We start from the raw sequence: 19,598 nt of genomic DNA, 5'->3' as shown, positions 1-19,598 counted from the left end.
GAATGTGACTCCCCTGAGTGGCTGCCACCCAAGGGATGACTGTTTTCCCTTCACAACGAGGTTCTTCGCATTAGGAAGGTGCAGGTCAGTTGCTCTTTTGGGGAACAATCTTGGTGTTATGTAGCCACGCCGAGCCCATGCAATGGTGTCCATGGGATGCCAGTGCTGCTACTGATGCCTCTGCCTGCCCTGTGTAGCCCTGCTTAGCAGGTGGCATTGGGGTGGTGATTCACCTTGCCATGGAGTGGATGAATAAGCAAGTTGAGGAAATGGCCATCAGACTCTGCTCTGACCTAGACAGGCTATAGAGTTATAGATGAGGAAATCAATAAAACCTTGGAACTGCAGTCTTCATCCTTGTCCTCTTGCTGTAAATCAGATCAGTAAAGACACTGCCTTGGTTGAGCAGAAAGTACCACTGCTCCTTCAATATACATATCTCTGATCCTCTCAGAGAACACTGACTTTTGTTCTTTGTGATTATGCTTTTCCTACCCACTTGGAAAATGAATGAATGAATGACTTTCATGGAAGGAGTTTTATTTGTTTGTTTTTTAATTCATTTTTAAACTTACAGAAATGTTGCACACATAGTATGCAGGAAATTTTATTTTTCCTGAGCCATTTGAGAATAAGTTGTCAACATAACACTTTCTGGCATATTTTGGCATAATGCCAAAATTCTTTATTGTTTATTTTTTACAAACAAGGACATTTTCTTATGTAAGTACTACTCAAATCAAAAGCAGGAAAATAAACAACAGCATATTGTTACCGTTTAATCCACTGTCCCCGTTCAAGCTCCATAGGATCCCATTGATATCTTTCACAGCAACAGTGTCCCATCCATACTTAATTTTATCTCTTTGGTCTCATTCAGCCAGGGTGAGCTCCTTGGTATTTTTCTGACCTTCATAACTTTTGACAGCGGAGATCTTCTTTTTATTTGAATACAGCAGTGAAGGGGTCTTAGTGGGAAAAGTTAGTCTGTTTTCCCACCGCTGCTCAAATTCTGCTTGATGCCTAACGACCTTCATGAATGCTCATCAGTCAGCCATTTTGAAAAGACCAACTCTAACTGTGCCTACAGCAGCACAGCCTTTTCCAGGCAAGAATGAGGGTGCGCTCATTTCGTGGATGTGGACAACACACAAACCACCATTGCTGCACACTTGCTCTATGAGTAATTTTGGCTTGATACTATCAAAGCAAATGCTGAGGCCTTAATCCATGACCTATAATAGAAATTCCTATGAGATCAAAGGAGATAATTTCTTTACAAGATGATTCCATGTATGTGTGGCCTACTTGCGAGGGGAAAGAGATATGCTGTTTTTATTTATTTTGTTCTGGGTTAAAATAAATCCACATTAAATAAATGTGGTTACTTTGGAATTTATGAGAATTCCATTGGTGCTGAATTTATCACTGTTCTCTGAAAAGAAAAATTTGCTGGAGCGACGGCTTCTCATCATGGCGGACCCCAGAGATAAGGCGCTTCGGGACTACCGCAAGAAGTTGCCGGAGCACAAGGAGATCGACGGCCATCTGAAGGTGTTAAGGGAACAATTAAAAGAACTTACCAAGCAGTATGAAATGTCTGAAAATGATCTGAAGGCCCTACAAAGTGTTGGGCAGACTGTGGGTGAAGTGCTTAAACAATTAACTGAAGAAAAATTCATTGTTAGAGCTACAAATGGACCAAGATATGTTGCGAGTTGTCGTTGACAGCTTGACAAAAGTAAGCTAAAGCCAGGTACAAGAGTTGCTTTGTATATGACTACACTCACTATCATGAGTTATTTGCCAAGAGAGGTGGATCCATTGGTTTACAACATGTCTCATGAGGACCCTGGGAAGGTTTCTTATTCTGAGATTGGAGGGCTATCAGAACAGATTCGGGAATTAAGGGAGGTTATAGAATTACCTCTCACAAACCCAGAATTGTTCCAGCGAGTAGGAATAATACCTCCAAAAGGCTGTTTGTTATATGGACCACCAGGCACAGGCAAAACACCCTTAGCATGAGCTGTTGCTAGCCAGCTGGACTGCAATTTCTTAAAGGTTGTATCTAGTTCTATTGTAGACAAGCACATTGGTGAAAGTGCTCGTTTGATTAGAGAAATGTTTAATTATGCAAGGGATCATCAGCCGTGCATCATTTTTATGGATGAAATAGATGCTATTGGTGGTCGTCGGTTTTCTGAGGGTACTTCAGCTGACAGAGGGATTCAGAGAACTTTAATGGAGTTACTCTATCAGATGGATGGATTTGATACTCTGCATAGAGTTAGAATGATCAGGGCTACAAACAGACCAGATACACTGGATCCTGCATTGCTACGTCCAGGAAGATTAGATAGAAAAATACATATTGATTTACCAAATGAATAAGCAACATTAGATATATTGAACATCCATACAGGTCCCATTACAAAGCACGGTGAAACAGATCATGAAGCAATTGTGAAACTTTCAGATGGCTTTAATGGAGCAGACCTGAGAAATGTTTGCACTGAAGCAGGTATGTTTGTTATTCATGCTGATCATGATTTTGTAGCTCAGGAAGACTTCATGAAAGCAGTCAGAAAAGTTGCTGATTCTAAGAAGCTAGAGTCAAAATTGGACTGTAAACCTGTGTAATTTACTGTAAGGTTTTTGATGGCTGCATGACAGATACTGACTTAATGTAAAAGTAAAGTTAAGGAAAATAATGTGTGTATTGGCAGTGAACTCATTCAAAGTGTATAAAATGTATGTGAATAACATCATAAAAACTAGTATGTAATTCAACTTTTAAAATCAGTACAGAAAAAATTTGTATGTTAATGTTGCATTTATTGCAGCAGAAGTTATAAGAGTATTAAAGCTTTTCATATTTGGAGTGTGAGCATTTTGTAAAACATTAAAAATGATTTGAAAGGGTAGCATGAGAGCATTTATTTTGACTTATTTTATATCATTTGTTTTCCTCATCCTAAAAAAACCAAATAAAACCTGTTTGATTTAGTTCTAAAAAAAAAAGAAAAATTTGCAAAGAAAGCTGGTCTATAAGCAAGAATGCAGAAGAGATCCCCAGCAACTTAGAAAGGAATATTTTCTAACTTTTAAAAAGCATCCTTGATATCACCAAAAGGTATAACTTAGTATAAACAAAGGTCACATGGTCCTAGTGAGATCAGCTGATAAACTAATCATTACTACTCATTTCTATTTTTGGACTAATACTTTATCAAGCCTAGTGTGTTTTATTTTTTGTAAAACATAAAATGACACTTGTTTTTATAGTAGTCTTTTTATCTATAAAACAACACCTAGTTAATTCAAAGAACTTAGAAAATCTAAACAAGCAAACAGAAATAAAAAATACCCAAACTATATACACAAAAATAACTGTTAATCTTTTGAATGATTTCCCTTAAATCATTTTTTCATATGCACATTTAACTATTAAAATATCAGATGTCAATAGAGCTTGGTAAGCTGTTCTTCTGACTTAGCAACCTATTGTGGATGTTTTCACATGTCTATATATATGTTACTTCACCTCAATACTTTTTAATAGCTGCATGATATTCCACCTCATGCTGTAGTATAATCTGTTGCATCTCTTATTGGAAATCCAGGTTGGTTATGACTTTTTTGTGATTATAGCAGTGCTGTGATCATCTTTATACATACTTTTTGTGTGTGCCTTTTTATTGTTTCTTATACTAAAATATTAAGAAGGAGATTATTTAATAATAGCACACATTCAGTCAAGTAAGCACTTCGGAACCACTATTTTCTAAAGCTACCAGGTACTACCTGTGTGATTCTGAGAAACACTATCCCAGACTACAACTTGATCTTTGATTTTGCTTGTAGTATCTCTGCCATACAGAAAATGTTAATATTTCTAGTACATTAATATTTTTCTTTATAGCTTCAACTTTTTATTTTCTTTCAATTTTGTCTCTACCTGATATCGTTAACATATTTTCCCATATATTCTTCTCCCCACTTTTTTGTGGATTAAAATTCTTAGTGTTTTGAAAAGGATTTTTCTATACCAATTTTTAAAACTATTATTTGGACATACTATATACATCTTTTTTCTAATTTGTTCTTATGGAACCAAGAAAGAATAATTTTGGTAAAAGTTGCATAAGATATTTATTTTTATGATGTGTCTGTGGTAAAGGTGAGAAGGAACTTTTGACTCTGCTCATTATGTTCCAATGTTAGAGCTTTATTTTAATTTGCATCAGTATCAAAACATGTCAGAGGCTATGGTTTTGCTGATATTCTCTAATTCTGATTTAGCAAGAGTCATTAATAGTATGTGCAGTTTCAGTTGAAATATTTCAATACCATTGACTAAAATGGGAAAGAAGAGCTACCAATAAAAATAACTTGGTGGGCTGGGGATGTAGCTCAGTGGTGCCATGCCTGCCTGGCAAGCACAAGGTCCTGAGTTCAATTCCTGGTCCCCAAAAATAAATAAATACATAAATAAATAACTTGGGAAGTTAAATTGCACATAAATGAAGTGACTAATTCTTTCTGGTCCAAATGTGAACACAGATGAGGTCTATGTAGGGTGTTGGTGGGTCTGAAGACATATAGGTGGAGGTGGCATTTGACAAACTTGCTTGAGGGAACCCTATGCAGTGGACACTGGCATTTCCTTTCTTTGTGGCTAGTACCACAGAAAGACAGCACGTATTTACTGTTCTCTCATGTTGTTAGGAGCACATTACTTTATGTTTTCTTGCTTTCCATGTTTGTCCAGATTTCTTTACTGCCCCTTCCTTTGTCAAGCCTTTTGGCTGCAGGTAACTGCAACCAAAGTTAAATTGACTTGAGGCAAAAAACTTAATTATAGTTTCTGTTTTCATTTTTATGGCACAAATAGGCATTCAGGTGAGGAAACTATTGTTTGGGATCATTCACTAGGGACTGAAGAAATTTGGAAGCAAGTCAAGAGATTAAAATATTGTTTTCAAAAGAAAAGTGAAAGGTTTGCCCTATTAAATGCCTTTTGGTCTTCCTAGCAGTGCATTTAAAGCTCTCCATCTCAGCACCACTGATTTTTCATTGCGGTAAGATATATATAGCAAACTTTGTCATTTTAATCATTTTTAAATGTGCAGATCAGCAGCAGCAAGTAGATTCATAGTGCTGTGCAACCATCACCAGCATCCATCTGCAGAACTCCTTAACTCTGGATGTTTTAGATTGGATAACTCCTCATTAGGAGGGTGGTGGGGTCTGTCCTGTGTATTGTAGGATGCTTAATAACTGCCTGATTCCTGGGATTATCGCATCCTAATAGTGTCTCCACCTGCTTCCATTGATAATCAAACATGTCTGTCTACATTGCCAAATATCCCCCGGGAGATAAAGTCACTCCTAGTAAAGAACCACTGGTTTTAAAGGGAACAATCTGGAGATCAATTGAACAATTTATCCCCTGAGGAGAAATTCAAATTTTATTTTTTCAGTGGTTTTATTTTGAGAAAATTTCATTTCACATCTCCAAATGGGTAGACAGTTGTTTCAAGACATATTGGCACTTACGATTGTCAATGCAGCAAACCTACCAACCATCGATGTCTTGAAGTGGTGTAATTTGTTATCAGATTCCTAAGTGCTCCTCATGCCGACCACCCTTGTGGTGTGTGGTATGACACAAAGAAAGATGAGATTCCTCAAAATGTGTTCCCTGCAGTGGTCAATCATCATGGGACTGTCTTTGAAAGGAATCTTTTTTTTCACAAAATCCAATACTTCCCTGAAAAGGTTAAGCAATAAGATTTTTTGGTTTTGTTATTTTTTTTTTTTTTTGGCAATATGATGTTTTGACTTTGGGTTTTAATGTGATCCATTTAGAAATAATGCCTTCAATATCTTTTTATTGCATATATCACAATTTCCTATTAACTAATATAATTCCTTTTACTGCATTTGTCCGAACAACTTCCTCTTAATCAATTATGATGTTTCGACTTTTGGTTTTAGTACGTTTTTGTACAAATATGCAGGGACAGATTCTTCAATTGAATACATCTGAGAGACAAATTGTCCAAAATTCATTCAAATTTTTCACTGTAAGTTGTATTTTATCTTTGAAGGAATAACTTAGGAAAAATATGTCATAAGCACTTAATGCTATTAGACACAGAGACTTAGGCGCGCAGGCTGAGAGGTCCCTGGCCGTCTGGAGCCCCACTCCATCCAGCTCACCATGCCCACCTGTGACCAGTGAGATGGAGAGGACCTCTCAGCAGGCCCACTGGCAGGCAGCTTACAACCCGCACCCCGCCCGCCCCGCCTCTGGTCCCCTGGCTGTGCCGCTACCTGGGTCCACACTACAGAGGCACAGCGGGGCATAAAGGCCATTGTCCTGAGCTGCAGAAGTGAAAACCAGACAGAGGGCCTCTCTCAGGCTCCTTGATGAAAACTGAAGCCCACTGGAAGAGTGAAGAGAATCTCTGCAATAAAGGCACACCAGACCACCATACTTGGTAAGTTGGAGGGATCATCACCTCCCATCAGAACCTGGACCATCTTCAGAGGAAGGGCAGCTGGAACCTGCATTAGAGCCTTGCAGAGTTCAACCCTGCAGGAGGACAGGGAGCTCAACTTGGGACTTGCAGCCAGAAATCTGCCTGAATCTCACAGGTCTGTGACTGGTTTACTGAGACTCATTGACTTATATCTGCACACTGCTGCCCATGTTATCTATTGCGACAGCAGAGGCATACCCTGAAGGAGACCCTTCATTTTTATCTTTTATTTGTTATTTTATTTTTATCTTTTATTTGTTATTTTATTTTTTTGCTCTTATTTTTAATATTTTTTGCTCTTATTTTTAATTTCCCCCCCCCCATTAACTTTATTGGTACATTTTAGGTATACAATATAGTTGCATTCATCATTGGGATCTTGTACCATTACATGAGTCTCTTGGTTCTTATTTTTTTCCCCTTCCCTTGCCCTCCCTTCACCCCCTCCACCCTTTCCTATTTGCAAAGACCTTGTTTCCATATTTTTCCTCTTCTCATATTTTTTCCTTTCCCTTTTTTCCCTTCCCCTACCCCTCCCAATTCCCTTGCTCTTTTAGACCTTTTCTTCCTGTTACACAATATCAGTTATACATTTTTAAAAATTAAAATATTAAGATCTAGGAGACATTACCACAGATTTCACAGAATTTAAAAGGATATAGAAAGCATATTACAAAAATCTTTTTTGAAATAAATTTGACAACTTCTAAGAAGTAACTTAGGAAACTAATGAAACTAACTCTGGAGGAAATATAAAATTTGAATAGCACCTATTAAAGAAAGTATATTCCTAGCTTAAAAACCTACCTATATGACAACAGCAGGCTCATAAACATTTTAACTGATAAATTATATCAAACAATTAAAGCAGAAAAAAGAACGAACACTTCTCCCCTCATTTTAGGAACTCAACATTGTGCTAATCCTAAAACTGGATAAAGATAATAGAAGAAAAAAGTATGAACATAGATAGGAATTTGTTTAACAAAACAAACTATTAGAAGTCAGATCTGGCAGTATGTAGAAAGTGGTTTTGTTATAGGGATGGCAGTGTTGGTTCAGCATTGGAAGATCCACCCCCAAAAGTCAACATTTTAACAGAGGAAAGGAAAAAGCCATATGATCCTGTCACTAGTTGGAGGAAATGTATTGGACTAAATTCTACAGCTGTTCATGGTAAAAGCTATCAGGAGACTAGAAGCAGAACAGAACCTTCTCAACAGATCAAAGACATGTACTCCATACTTCCAGCGAGAAAGCCTTGTATGAACGGAGAAGATACAATGCTTTCTCCTTAAGGTGGGGAACAAGAGCAGATATGCTTACTCACCTGTCCATGAAACTTTGAAACCTAGGCCCCACCAAAAGAGTCTGGCAATAAAATGACACAACTAGGATAGGATTGGCAAGGTAGAAGGAAAATCTTTATATGTAGATGAAATGATCATCTACAGAGAAAATACTAAGAAATCTCTAGGAGCCCCTAGGACTTGTACTTGAATTTAGCAGGATTAGAAAACACAAGGTATATATAAAAATTCAGGTCTGTGTATACTTGCTATAAATGAAGAATTGGATATTGAAATTTAAAAGTTATGTAGGAGTACAAAGGACCCAGAAAAGCCAAAAGCCAAAACAAAAACAGTGTTGGAAGACATTTAGCACCCAATTTTAAGACTTCCTCTAAAGCTATAGTAATCAAGACAGTGTTGGTGTAAGGAAAGACATATAGATCATTGGAATAAAATAGAGAATCTAGAAATAGAACCACACATATATGGTCCACTGAGTTTTGAAAGATTATTTAACATTAGCATTTTATAGAATATAAACTCGATTCAAGAGCCGAGGAAGAGAGTATTTTCAGCAAATGGCACTAGAACAACTGGTATCCGTATATAAAATATTAACCTCAACCCTTTTATTTCCATACATGAAAATAACTTGAAGGGATCAATGAACCTAAATAAGAAAGCCTAAAAGTATAAAACTTTAAGAAGAAATTATAAGGGAAAATATTTATGAATTCAGGGTAGGCAAGAACTACCTAGGATACAAAAAACATGATGTATAAAAGAAAAAAATTGATAAATGAGATTCCATCAAAATTTAGAACTTTAAATGACATCATTAAAATGAAAAGTAGTCCTTAAACAGACCATATTGACAATGCATATAACCTATGAGCAGAATATATAAAGAATTCTTAGAGCTCATTAATAGACAACCCAATTAAAATATAGACATAAGAAGATGATAAATAGCCAGTATAGCACAAGGAATGGTGTGCAACTCTAGAATCAGAAAAATACTAATCAGTACAATAATAAGATTGAATTATACACTCATTAGGGAGATGAAGTTAAAAGTTTTAAAAGCCTTGTCATGACTTTTTCTTTTTGTTGGATTCTCCCCCTTTGCATTTAATTTGTCATGCCCAGTGGATTCATTCTTCTGGGTTTCCTAGGGTTGTGATCCTCATTGTCTTTTCCTAGGGTATTGTCTAAAATGTTTTGGAGTGCCGGTTTGATATTCATGAAGTTCCTGAGGTGCTCTTTATCATGAAAGTATCTTATTTCTCCATCAATTTTGAAAGATAGTTTTGCAGAGTACATCAATCTGGGTTGGAGGCTGTTTTCCTTTAGGGCTTGAAATACATCACTCCAAGCTCTTCTTGCCTTGAGGGTTTGCATTGAGAAGTGTGCTGTGATTCTGATGGGCTTTCCTTTGTATGTGATTTGTTTCTTTTCTCTCACTGCTTGTAGAATTTTGTTCTTCTGTTGGATTTCTGGAATCCTAACTATTATATGCCTATGTGTAGATTTTTTTTGATTAAGGCTAGCTGGAGTCCTATATGCCTCACTTATCTGTATGTCAAGTTCTTTTCCCCTCCTTGGGAAGTTTTCTGCCATAACTTCTGTGAACATTTTTATGTCATCTGCACTCTCTCCTCTTTCTTCATTGACTCCAATCAGTCTTATGTTATTCTTCTTTGCATCATCTAGCAGCTGCTGGATTGATTTCTCATGTTCCCTTACAATTTTAAAGCAATTTTTCTTTTCCTGGTCACTAATTGCAATCTTATCTTCTATATGTGAAATTCTATCCTCACATTGGTTCATTCTGCTGCACAGACTTTCGATGGAGCTTTTAATCTCTTGGAAATCTGTTTGTATCTGTTTTATGGATTCCACTTGTTTCCCATGTTGGGATTCCATCATATTCCTCAGATCCTCTATTTTTTTATCTGTGTCCTCTCTAGATTCATTAGTCATGTCTTGCACCATGAGCAAAATCTTTGCTGTTATCTGAGTAATTATTTCTGATTTCATTTTTCCCAGATCCTCTTTTGTTGCCAGTTCAGAGTGTCCAGGTAGTTGAGTATCAGAGTGTTCCATCTCCTTTCCCTTTGGGGTTGCTGTAGGTGATCCAGAAGTCTGTTTTTGAGGCTTGTTTATGTGTCTTCTCATTTCCACGGGGGGGGGGGTGCTTCTGGTGCTCATGTGGCTCACCTTCTCTGCCCTAGGATCTTGGGATGGCAGCAAGGGAGCATCCTTCTGGGTGCTGAGACTGGCTGAGCTTCACTGCCCTAGGAGCCTGGGATGGTGGTGGGGGAGCTTCCCTCCGGGTGCTGGGACCGGCTCACCCTCTCTCTTAATTTTTTTTTTTCTGCTCTTTTCACATTTTTATTTTTCTCTTTTTTCTTTCTTTTCTCCTTTCTCTCACTCTCTCCCTTGCTTCCTTGCTCCCTTGCTGTCCCACATTGTTCTTCATCTCCCTTTGTGTTCCTGTTCTGGCCCTAATTCGTATTTCTTCTTTATTTTTCTTTTCTTCTATTTTTCCTTCTCTCACCTGTGTCCTCTGGCCTCACTGCTAACCTTCCCCTATCCTTCTACCTACTTATCCCTCCCTCCCCAACTCCTTCTAACTCCCCATCCCGAAGGGTAAAGTTGCTATACTGAAGAGTTTATTCACTATAAACATATGTTGGGTTAGTCCTTGATTTTGATTTAATTCACACAGTTTGTCACACAAACTGTCATTTTCTAAGATGTACCTGATGCTATGGTGTTGCTGATTGTATCACTTGGGCTAAGGTGTTGTGATTGATCTAATCAGTTGTCCTTCCTGGTATAATGAAAATGAGATAGCCTCAGAGCCACTAGAGAATCAAAACCTAAAGACCAGCTATATCTGGAAGACACCTCTGACAAGCAATCATTCCATAAGGGTTCTAAATATAAGGAACAAAGATACTTACAATAAGGAGTATAAGCCCTGTAATTAAACCAAGGATAATACCAAGAACAAAAATGAAAAGACATTTAAGCAAGGCACAAACTCATATTTCCACCCCACAAAAGGCAAATTCTGGGGGAAATGAGGTGGAAAAGTCTGATAATCAACCACCTGGGCACCCTGAACTGATAGCACAGGAAGTAGCAAAACAGAAGAATGAGGCTCTAGAAAAATTCAAAACAGAAATAACCTCCCAGATAACTACAGAGATGGTGAGCAGAATGAAAGACAAGATTAGAGGCTCTAGAAAAGAAACAGATTAAAAAAAAAAAAAAGAAAAAAGATGAGCTCAGAAACATGCTGGAAGCCATGAATGCCCAGCATACTAAAAAAATGGAAACCATGATCACCCAACATAAGAAAGAAATGGAATCCATGAAACAGATTCAAACAGATATCCAGGAGATTAAAAACTCCATTGAAAGTATGCACAGCAGATTAAGGGAATGTGAAGACAGAATATCAGATATAGAAGACAGGATTGCGGTTAAGGACCATGAAAACAAGAGATTTCTTAAAAACAGTAAGGGAGGGGCCGGGGATTTAGTGATCCCTGGTACCAAAAAAAAAAAAAGTAGAAAGGGACCACGAGAAGTCAATCCAGCAGCTGCTAGATGATGCAAAGAAGAATAACATAAGACTGATAGAAGTCCACAAAAAAGCAGGAGAAAGTACAATTGACATAAAAAAAACTGTTCACAGAAGTAATAGTAGAAAACTTCCGAGACAGAGGTAGAGAATTGGACATACAAATAAGTGAGGCATATAGAACTCCAACTAGCCATGATCCAAAAAAGATCTACACCTAGGCATATAATAGTCAAGATCCCTGAAACTCAACAGAAGGACAAAAATCCTACAAGCAATTAGAGAAAAAAAACAAATCACCTACAAAGAAAAGCCCACCAGAATCACAGCAGACTTCTCAGCACAAACCCTCAAGTCAAGGAGAGCCTAGAGTGAAGTATTTTAAGCAATAAAAGAAAATAATTTCCAACCTAGAATATTGTAAAATTATCTTTCAAAATTGATGGGGAACTTAGATACTTCCATGACAAAGAACACCTGAGAAATTTCATGAACACCAAACCAGCACTCTAAACAATTCTAAGCAATATCTTAGAAAAAGACAATGAAGGTCACAACTCCATGAGCCCCAACAGAGGGAAGCCACCAGACAAGGTAAGCAACTAAAGGGAAAGGGGGGAAAATAAGAAATAAAAGAGCCAACAACAGTAAAACATCATGACAAGGATAAGTCAACATCTATCAATTATAACCATCAGTGTTAATGGCCTCAATTCACCAATCAAAAGAAATAGACTGGCAGAATGGATTAAGGACCAAAATCCAACAATATACTGTATACAAGAAATACACCTAACTCAAAAAGAAATTCATAGACTGAAAGTAAAAGAATGGAAAACAGTTCTCCATGCCACAGGAACCCAGAAAAAAATGGGTAGCAATCTTATTTGCAGACAAAGTAGATTTCAAACCAAAACTAATTAAGAGAGACAAAGATGGTGGTCACTACATCCTTGTGAAGGGGACACTCCAAGAGAAAGAGATTACAATCATAAATATATATGCAACAAATATAAATGCCCCCAACTATACAAAACAAATATTAATAGACATGAAAAACCAAATAAGCACTAATACAATTGTAGTGGGAGATCTCAATACCCTACTATCACAGACAGATCATCTAGACAAAAAATTACCAATGAAATTCTAAAACTGAACCAAGCTATTGAACAAATGGACTTAATAGATGTTTACAGAGTGTTCCACCCTACAAAATCAGAATACACATTCTTTTCAGCTGCACATGGGTCATTCTCCAAAATAGACCACATGTTGGCTCATAGGACATGTCTAAGTAAATGTAAAAGAACTGAAGTTATCCCCTGTATATTATCAGATCATAGTGCAATAAAACTGGAGATCAATAACATAAGAAACTGCAAAACACCCACAAACACATGGAAATTGAATAACACCCTCCTGAACAACCAATGGGTCACAGAGGAAATTAAAGAAGAAATTAGACAGTTTCTACAAGTAAATGTTAATGCCAGTGCAATGTACAGGAATCTACAGGACACAATGAAAGCAGTTCTATGCAGGAAATTCATAGCAGTGAATGCCCATAGTAGGAAAACAGAGAGAACTCAAATAAATAACCTAATGCAGAATTTCAAGCTCCTAGAAAAAGAAGAGCATAACAAACCCAAAGCTTGTACAACAGAGGAAATTATAAAGATCAGAGCAGAAATCAATGCAATGGAGACTAAGGAAACGATAAAAAAAATCAATGAATCAAAGAGTTGGTTTTTCAAAAGAATAAATAAAATCAATAAACCTTTAGCCAACCTTACCAGAAAAAGGAAAGAAAAGGCTCAAATCCATCCAATAAGAACCAAAAAGGTGAAGTCACAACAGACCCAGCAAAAATCGAGAGAATCATCAATGCCTTCCTCAAGAAACTGTACTCTAAGAAAATGGAAAACACAGAAGAAATGGACAGATTCCTAGATACATATGAATTGCCAAAGTTAAATGAAGAAGATATAGAAATTCTAAACACCTCAATTACAATGAGTGAAATTGAAAATGTAATAAAAAATTTACCAACAAAGAAAAGCCCAGGTCCTGATGGCTTCACTGCTGAATTTAAAGAACTATCACCATTACTCTTTAAACTCATCAATGAAATTGAAAAGAAAGCAATACTTCCAAATTCATTCCTGGAAGCAAGTTTACTTTGATTCCAAAACCAGGGAAAGACCCAACCCAAAAAGAGAACTACAGGCCAATCTCCCTAATGAACATAGATTCAAAAATCCTCAACAAGATACTGGCAAACAGAATACAGAAGGTCATCAAGAAGATCATACACCTTGAACAAGTCAAATTTATCACAGGGATGCAAGGATGGTTCAACATTCGTAAATCAATAAATGTCATACACTGTATTAACAGAGCCAAGGACAAAAACCATATGATCAAAAAAAAAAACCCCAAAAAACAAAAAAACCATATGATCATCTCAATAGATGCAGAAAAATCATTTGACAAAATCCAACACCCATTCATGATAAAAACCCTACAGAAAATTGGATTAGAAGGTCTTTATTTCCACCTGGTTAAGGCTATCTATGAAAAACCAATAGCCAACATCATACTAAATGGTCAAAAACAGAAAACTTTCACACTAAAATAAGGAACAAGACAAGGATGCCCACTATCACCACTCCTGTTCAATATTGTTCTGGAAATATTAGCCACAGCAATTAGAAAAGAGAAAGAAATAAAAGGAATAAAGATAGGAAAGGAAGAAGTTAAACTGTCATTATTTGCTGATGATATGATACTTTACATAGAAAACTGAAAAAACTCCACCAAAATACTTCTAGACTTAATTGACAGATTCAGTAAAGTAGCTGAATACAAGGTCAACACTCAAAAAACAATAGCCTACCCTTACCTAACTCCCTAATCTTATTCGATAGTTAAAGTTTTCGAGGTTCCTTCAACTTTGAAGTTGGCATTAAGTTTTTATTTTGCTTGTTTTAAATATTTATTTTCTATTGTCATCAAAGCATATTCTTAAGAAAATTACTAAAAAGGAATCTGATCACATTTGTTTCCTTAAAACCAACCAAAAAAGAAAAAAACTGTTTTGAGAAGACCCCGTGCATGAGAAGCAACCACCAAAGGTAGAAGGTATTGAGAGACCAAAGGAAGCAGATAGCCAGACATGGTGGTGCATGCCTGTAATCCTAGCACTGGATAGTTCAAGGATAGCCTGGGATACCTAGTGAGTTCAAGCCCAGCCTGAACTACATAATGAGACCCTGTCTCAAAACAAAACCAAAAAAGCCAACAAATTTGGGATTACCAAAATGTGTCTCTTGGACAGCACCAAGATAAGCAGATTCTTATACCCCAGATTTCAGCAGCAGGAAGAAGGGGATTATATGCTAAGCTAACAAAGTGCCCCATAGCCAATTAGAATGTATGATGATAAGCTTTTATATATAAATATATTATTACTTAAATATATCAAAAATCATTTTTAATAAAAAAATTTGTAAGGTATTTGTAAAATAAAATAGTTGCAATTTTTAAAAAAACAATAGCCTTCTTGTACACAAATAACAGACTCACTGAAAGAGAAATTAGGGAAACAATTCCTTTTACAATAGCATCCAAAAAAATGAAATATCTAGGAATCAACCTAACAAAGGAAGCAAAAGACCTCTACATTGAAAGCTACAGCACTCTGAAAAAAGAGATTGAAGAGGATATGAGAAAATGGAAAGACATCTCTTGTTCCTGGGTAGGAAGAACCAATATAGTGAAAATAGCCATACTTCCAAAACTACTATATAGATTTAATGTAATGCTGATCGAAATTCCAACAATATACTTCACAGAACTAGAAAAAACAATCCAAAAATTCATTTGGAACAAGAAGAGACCTAGAATAGTAAAAGCAATTCTAAGCAACAGAGACATGACAGGGGGTATCACAATCCCCAATTTGAAACTATACTACAAAGCTACTGTGATAAAAACAACATGGTACTGGCAAAGAAACAGACCCGAGGATGCAGTAACAACTCCAGACATACTGGGCCACTTCATCTTTGACAAAGGAGCCAACCACCCTCATTGGAGGAAAGATACCCTATTTAATGGTGTTGGAAAAACTGGATTTCAACCTGCCAAAGATTAAAATTAGACCCATATCTATCATGCACTAAACTAAGATCGAAGTTGATTAAAGATCTAAATATTACAACAGAAACATGAATCTTGCTGGAAGATAAGTTAGATAGAACTCTTGAAGACATTGGCATAGGAAAAGACTTTATGAACAAAACTTCAGTAGCACAGGAACTAGCACAAAAAATCAACAACTGGGATCTCATCTTATTAAAAAGCTTGTGCACTGCAAGAGAAACCACCAACAGAGCTCACAGACAACCTACAATGTGGGAAAAAGGTTTTAGCAGCTGTACCTCAGACAAAGGACTCTATCTAGATATATAAAGAACTGAAAAAGTCAGACCCCCCAAATTCAAAGACCCAATTCAAAAATGGGCTTCTGAAATGAAAAGACATTTCTCAGAAAAAGAAGTAAAAGCAGCAAAGAAACATATGAAAATATGTTCAACATCACTGGTCATTCAAGAGATGCAGATGAAAACAACATTGAGATTCCACCTCACCCCAGAAAGAATGGCTGCTATCAAGAAATCAACCAATAACAAACGCTGATAGGCTGTGGGGAGAAAGGAACCCTTCTCCATTATTGGTGGGAGAGCAGACTGGTGCAACCACTGTGGAAATCAGTATGGGGATACCTCAAAAACTAGGGCTAGAGGTCCCATTTGACCCAGCTATTCCCCTGCTGGGCATCTTCCCAAAAGAAGTAAAAGAATCATACCACAGTGATATATATGCCCCCATGTTTATAGCGGTATAGTTTGTAATAGCTAAAGCTTGGAAACAGCCCAAGTGCCCATCAACTGGAAACTGGATAAAGAAGATGTGGGTTTTTTAAAATAAAATGGAGTACTACTCAGCCATAAAGAATGAGAAACTAGAGACATTTATAACTAAATGGATGCATATTGAGGCCATACTTTTAAGTGAAATAAATAGGACACAGTTGTGTAAAAATCAAATCGTTTCTCTAGTGTGAGAAATTGAAAGTGTAAATAAGGATTAAAACAATTGAAAAGAATAATTGATAATTTGAATTTGGAAGAAAAGGTCCAAAGGGGTAGGGGAAGTGGGAGGGGAAGGTGAAAGTCAAGATGGGAAAGGAAAAATTATGAGAAAAGGAAAAATGGAAACAAAGTCTATGTAAATAGGGAAGGGTGGAGGGAGTGAAGGGCGCACAGGTAATGGGGAAAAAATAAGAACCAAGATACTTCATGTACAGGTACAAACACCCAATGATAAGTGTAAACATATTGTATACCTAAAATGTACCAATAAAAGAATTTAAGCAAAAAAAACTCCATTAGACACAGAGCTAGTGTAACTAGACTATGTATCAGATCAATTGTGCTTTCAGTAGTAAACAAATAGAGCATTTAATTGCCAGTAGAGCAGTAAGATAAGGGCCCTAATGGCATTGCCTCAGGACAGCTAAGTAATCAGAAGTTGTCTAGGTTGGAATTGACAGCTTTACATGGATGACTGAATGTGTAGGGCTGAAAAGTTGTTGAAGTATAAAATTAAGAATTTATTTTCATTTTTATTATATATTTTATAGAGTGACATCAACCAACTTGCTGAATGATAGTATTTCTGTGTTCTGATACAAAAAGAATATCTGCCTTAAGAATTATGATTTTACATCATCTTGAACTATATATTCGGTAGCTACAATGAACAAGACAACACAGACAAACATTTAAGGAATACAGTAATTGGATATCAAGAAATACGTGAAATTTACTAAACCCAGGTGTGATTCTGCATCCAATACTTGCAATACCTAAAACAATGGAGCTTGAGTAATATTCTAACTTTTAAAGTACTAGAGAACATTTTCCATGCATTATAGAAATGATGTTGGTTATTTAGTTAAGGAGAAACAAGGCAATTAATGTTATTTGCAATGTTTAAATTAGCTGATGTTAGTCCTTAGATATGAAGAACCAGGCAGGAGAAAAAATTCAGGGTTATTACATACCAAAGTTTAGTTTTATTATTTATTTTTAGTAGTTATCATGGCTGTATTACTTACAGTTATTGCAATTCTGAGAAGAAAAAATTTAAACTATTATACTTGGCAACCACTGCTATTTGGTTAAGTTGCTTGACTTCTACAAGCCTCAGATTTCCACTAGTCAAATAATAGAATTCTAATAGATTATCAAACTATGATATAATATTATTTTCTAATGCTTTAATTCATAAATTGAAAAATGAAGATTAAAATTAAACATATCCCTCAAATTGTAACTATGCTTTTAATTATACAAATAGTTTATCCAAACAGTCCTAAAATAAAGAACAGGATAGGTTTTAAGTACAAGGCTTTTGTAGATAAAACTTTTGGTTTTCCATCCATGTTGAAGAGCTGAGCTGGCAAAATATATTTTTAAACCATACACTATAAAATAAGATTTGGCAATCATGCTAGCACTTGTATCTTTTTTTTTTGTACCGGGGATCAAACTTGGGACCTTGGGCTTGCAAGGCCAGCTAGAAGGAAGATAAACTAAGAAAGGGAACAAAATTGACTGCTTTCTGTGTGATCATAAGTAACAGGTTACATTGTATTATGGACAGTTCACAAGCTAAAATATATTGATATAAAACATTTATAATTCCTTTGTAATATTTAGATTTAATAAAAATTTGCACCTCTCATAGGCACATGTTCTGTTTAGGAAAAAAGCAAGTGTTCTTGGATCTATACAATAACATACATTATCTCATTTAACACTTGCAGAAACTCTTTGGGCATCATTAGCTAGAATTTCCAAGTAACTTGTTCCCAGCTGCACATGAAATTCCCATGTTACAGCTTGAGTGGGGATTATTTTGAGAACGTGACTGTCGACTTAATTACCCACACACATGACTTTCTGTGTAGCATCAGATCCATCATTCTGTCTCTGAATCAGGTTATGGGGAGTGGTCGAACTTAAGATCAAGCTTAAATTAGAATGTCTGCGATCCTTTATTTGATTCTCTGTCTGGGAAGACTTTCTTAGCTTCTTACAAACTCACTCCTTCCTTTGAATGGTGTCCTTCGCAGGAATGCTTAAAGAATGGACATTTTCCCACGGACCCCTGCCGATTCTGAATGAACAGATTCTCGCCTCCCGCCGACTTGAGAATATAATGCTTATCCCCATCTTTGCTCTTTACTGACAGCCTTCATAAAAACTTGCTCAGAAGACAAATGGCATGGCAGAACCTCTGAACTCATTAAGGGAGGATACAGTGGACTTCTCCCAAACAGCACTACCATTTTTATCATGACCTAACCATAGTTTTTTTGTTGCGATGGAAGAAGGACGCTGCTGAGAGCCACTGTTGCCTTTTGTCAAAAGCAGTGTGGTGTCCCTGCAAGATTCCTGCAGAGGGACTTGGTGCAGGTGGCAGTGTGTAGATTATCTGTAGCAGTTTGCTTTTGCACTTGCTGTGTCCTCTGTGAGGACAGCCTTTCTCTCTTCTCTACTTGCCCTTCCAGAGCTGGGCTGAAGGTCCACGCCAACCGAGGCCTTCCCATCCCGAGGGCATCACTCTTCCCCTGGGCTCTGCCGGGGAAACGAACATCTTGCAGTACCATTTATATGATGAGTGTCTGTCTTGTTGATCACAAGGACAGTATCCTATTCACTCTCACACTCCCTGTACCCAGACCAGTACCTAGCACACGGTGGGTGCTGGGCCATCGATGAAGCGACTCCCTATCACTTTTTCATGTTGGGACCAGACATGTATAGAGAGCTGGGATAGGCTCGCGGAAAATATGGACCAGCTCCAGCTCTGCCAGTTACTTTCATGTATCCTCCAGTTTCCTCGTCCTTTCAAGTTTCCTCATTCTATAAAACTCGCGATGGTAATGATCTCTACCCCGTGGAAATAAGTTTTGGATAATGTGTTCAGGTTTGTTGGTTTTCTGCTGTTTATTCTTGTGCCGATTGTGATTATATTTTCCTCAGAATCAAGCCTATCTTATTTTAATTTGCCTTCATAAAGTAA

At 36.8% G+C, this 19,598-nt stretch overlaps 1 long non-coding RNA gene and 1 pseudogene across 1 annotated transcript in view; one reads left to right on the top strand and one right to left on the bottom strand.

Moving 5' to 3' along the window:
• Positions 1 to 532: 532 nt before the first annotated feature.
• The window catches only part of LOC110349192 (uncharacterized), a 47,875-nt gene continuing 28,809 nt past the window's right edge, over positions 533 to 19,598 (bottom strand). Inside the window, exons 5-6 of the long non-coding RNA XR_015443546.1 lie at positions 5,586 to 5,776; positions 533 to 1,548 (exon numbers count right to left, since the gene is read on the bottom strand). This is a non-coding gene — a long non-coding RNA (uncharacterized LOC110349192). The remainder of the gene's footprint in view (positions 1,549 to 5,585; positions 5,777 to 19,598) is intronic.
• On the top strand, positions 1,762 to 2,643 carry LOC101702998 (26S proteasome regulatory subunit 10B pseudogene; annotated as a pseudogene).

The sequence above is a fragment of the Heterocephalus glaber genome, unplaced genomic scaffold (assembly GCF_053883595.1).
Source record: "Heterocephalus glaber isolate CG9 unplaced genomic scaffold, H.glaber_assembly_v1.0 deba00001572, whole genome shotgun sequence".
NCBI classification, from domain to species: Eukaryota; Metazoa; Chordata; class Mammalia; order Rodentia; family Bathyergidae; genus Heterocephalus; species Heterocephalus glaber.
This window is presented reverse-complemented; position numbering and strand designations above follow the sequence as displayed.